This window comes from Ornithodoros turicata, chromosome 1, assembly GCF_037126465.1.
Source record: "Ornithodoros turicata isolate Travis chromosome 1, ASM3712646v1, whole genome shotgun sequence".
NCBI classification, from domain to species: Eukaryota; Metazoa; Arthropoda; class Arachnida; order Ixodida; family Argasidae; genus Ornithodoros; species Ornithodoros turicata.
Window position 1 is genome coordinate 95,255,535 of NC_088201.1, and position 3,843 is coordinate 95,259,377.

Sequence of the window (3,843 nt, forward strand, 5' to 3'; positions counted from 1 at the left end):
CCTCAGTACCCAGTTCGTACTCCTGTATTGATAAGGCACTATTACAACCGCACAAACAAAAAAGGCAATTGCTTAGGAATCTGGGCTCTAGTGATTACTTTCGAGGTCGTACCGTCGAAAGGCAGGAACAGATGCATGAACAGCGATAAGGACACCCCCACAAATTTGTAGTCCCAATGAGTCATAATCTCTGTCACGCCGGGAGACCTGATATTCGTTACCAAAATAATCGGAACTAAGAAAATGTGAATGCAACCAAGTTTCGGTAATCCATATATTATCGTAACTGGAAGCCACAGGCTAGCTGAGAATACTCTTTGCCTTGTGCGGAGACCTCTAGCGTTCTCATAATATACAGAAAACATGTTAGTCATGCCGAATGTACAGATAAAGTAGTAGCACTTACAGTAGCCTCCAGTGAAGGAATTCTGTCAAAAAATACACGGGACGAATAGCCCTCTGGCCAAAGATCTCCATTGTGGATTAGATGAAAGCTGGTGCTATCCGTTACTACACAAAAGGAAGAGTAGGAGCTGTAGCGTGTTAAATCCAGCCTGTTAGATTTGCAATGTTTCATGTGTGTTTCTGCTGTAGTGTTTGTGGTCAAGAAGGCGTTCCCTCTTGATGTGAAGCTAGGGTTTCGGCATATCACCTTGATGATTGGGTTATGCTGGGGGTATGGGAAACCAAATAGAAAACGTGTCAGAGAACTTCTCAGACGAAGCATTCAAAGCATGTCACCATAAGTTAGTGAAGAGGCCTTGATCAAAAATGCTTTGACGAAGTTGTGCTCAAAGTCGGGTTACCGATGCATTGGTACAACAAGTGAACAAGTTATTGCAAGCCTATGATTGCAAGCGTTATGATGTCATAGTGATTGAACAGAAGCTTTTAAAAGTTTCCTGTTCGCCAGAGTTAAGCTGTGCGAGCTCAGCAGACCCTGTCAAACTTAAATGTATGTTTTATTCCGAAATAAGCTAGCTAGATTGCATTACACGCTTTTTTCAAATTTCACTTAAGAGTACAGAGTACCCACTAAAACCTTAGATCTTGTTGCGTGTGCAAACAATGTGGTATGTTCTGTACCATTGGCATGTAATTTAGTATACATATTTTCCATTCTTGGGACGAATCTTTGCGGATGACCCTACGTTTAATCTAGACTACATTTTCCTTCCCCCTAACAGTTTTGCAAAGGTGCCCATCTTACTAGTGAATCTTAATACCTCGGAAAGCATTGGTCCCACCAATTCGATATGGTTGTGATCAATAATCAGTAATTCGCCATTACGTATGGGTATATTTCGTAAAATGATGCAAACTGCAACAATCGTTGTCTTTTATACGATTGACACAAAAAGGACTTAAATCATTACAATATCAATGTTCAATGCCTCTCAGCTTTTCAAAAATGCTGCAAAGGGGTTATTATTATTCACATTTTGAGGTTCGATGATGATGATGATTCAGGTTTTCTTGGCGCATAAGCAACGAAGGCCATAATGCGCCAAGACAATGATAAGGAAAGTACTGTTAAAAGTATAGCGATTCAGCTAAGATAAAACTGTACAGTTAGAGAATAAAAGGACATGAAGCTAAAACTACAATGCGTTTAAAACACCAACGTCTTCAAAGAAACTAAACACCCGTTCGAATGGCAGAAGAGCCTCATCCCCCAGCAAAAGGGATGGATGTAGAGGTGTGTGGTATGTGTAGAGCTCATGGAAATGGTGAAGTCTGTATGTTTCATGTGATGGACATGTAATAAGCATGTGGAGGACAGACTTTATCTCGTCGCATCGAGTGCAATGTGGAGCCTCTTCATTGCAGAGGAGGTGACTGTGGGTCAAATGAGTGTGCCTAATTCTCAACCTGGCAGAAACAACTTCATGAAGACGACTGTTAAAAATCTGTGTCGGTTTAACAATGGTGGGCTTAACCAGGTGAAGTTTGTTGGTGTGTAGTGTATCCCAGTGCTGCTGCCATCTGCTATTTATGGCCCTCATAAGTGTAGGTCGGAGGTCTTGGGACGCTACAGCAAATGGATTCACCTCAGATGAAAGAGCACCTGTAGCAGCCGCATCAGCAAGTTCATTCCCGGGTATACCCACATGACTGGGTACCCAGCAGAATGTTAAAGAGAGACCCTTTTTAATTACTTTACCAGCAAGGCACTGTGCCTTCTGCACAAGGAGGTTTTTGGACATCACTATGTTGCCTATTGCTTGAAAAGAGCTCAGAGAATCTGTGTAAATGACTGACGACTTGGTGTGACTTTCTAAGATGTAGTTCAGTGCGAGGATTATTCCGTATACTTCGGCATTAAAAACTGAGAGCATGTGAGGTAGACGATATGACTGTGTGAGTCCATTGGTTACCATTGCGCATGAGACTGAGGTGCGTGTTTTGGAACCGTCAGTGTAAAAAGCTCTGTGTTGCCCAAGACTTTCTTTAAGGGACTCGGACTCCTGCTGGAGCACAACAGGTGGTGTGTTCTGTTTCTTTAACATAGTCAGGGAGCTATTGAAACATGGAGGTGATTGCCATGGCGGGACCCGAGGACTAGCCTCTACTATGGTGAAATCATTATATGGGAAACTGTAATCCTCACATCCCTGAAGAACACGCATGCTAAATGGGGGAACAGCGCTGGGCTTATTAAGAAACAGCTGTTTGAAGCGCGTGCCTCCAATGCAGGTAATAACTGGGTTATTGGGATAACCTCTTACCCTCAAGGAGTACGAAACAGATAAGTAAAACCTCCTTCTTTCGAGTGACCATTCGTTGCTCTCGACATAGAGGCTTTCCACTGGCGACGTGCGGAAAGCACCAGTTATCAAACGCAGTCCCTGATGATGTACTGGGTCTAAAATCTTCAGGACAGATTTCCGCGCAGACCCAAAAACAACACATCCATAGTCCATTCTAGACAGCACTGTGGACACATAAACCCTGTGCAGGGTGTCACGATCTGCTCCCCAAGATTTGTGGGACAGGACCTTCAACAGGTTAAGTGACTTCATGCATTTTGTTTTAAGGCTCTTGATGTGGGGTAAGAAACTGAGCTTGCTATCAAAGATTTCCCCAAGAAATTTGTGTTCACCCTTAACAGCAAGGTCCTGTCCGTTCAGCTTAAGAGTAGGTGAAGGAAACAGCCCTCTGACCCTCGAGAAGTGAACACATACGGTTTTGTCATGTGAGAACTTGAACCCATTCTCGAGAGACCATTTGGTAAGTTTATTTAAAGCTAGCTGCACCTGTCGCTCACATGTTGCTAGATTCGTGGAAGAGAAGGAAATCTGAATGTCATCCACGTACAATGAATAAGACATGGAAGGTGGAATTATGCTAGCTACTGAGTTGATTTTCACGAGAAACAGAGTGACGCTAAGGACAGATCCCTGCGGCACCCCGTTTTCTTGGATGAAAGGACGGGATAGTATCATTCCAAGCCGTACTCGGAATGTCCTGCTTTGAAGGAAGTTTGTTATACACCTAAGAAGGCGCCCCCTGATTCCGAAAGAGTATAGATCTTGTAGAATGCCATACCGCCAAGTGGTGTCATATGCCCTTTCAAGATCAAAAAATACTGACAGGCAGTGTTGTCTTCGGACGAACGCTTCACGAATCATTGTTTCCACTCGAACGAGGTGGTCTGTTGTGGAACGTCCAACGCGAAAACCACACTGTAGTTCTGAAAGGCACTTATTTTCCTCTAGGAAATGGACGAGTCGAGCATTGACCATACGCTCAAACGTTTTGCCAATGCAGCTCGTGAGAGCGATTGGTCGGTAACTGGACGGGCTTGAAGGTTCCTTTCCGGGTTTTAACAGAGGAATTACA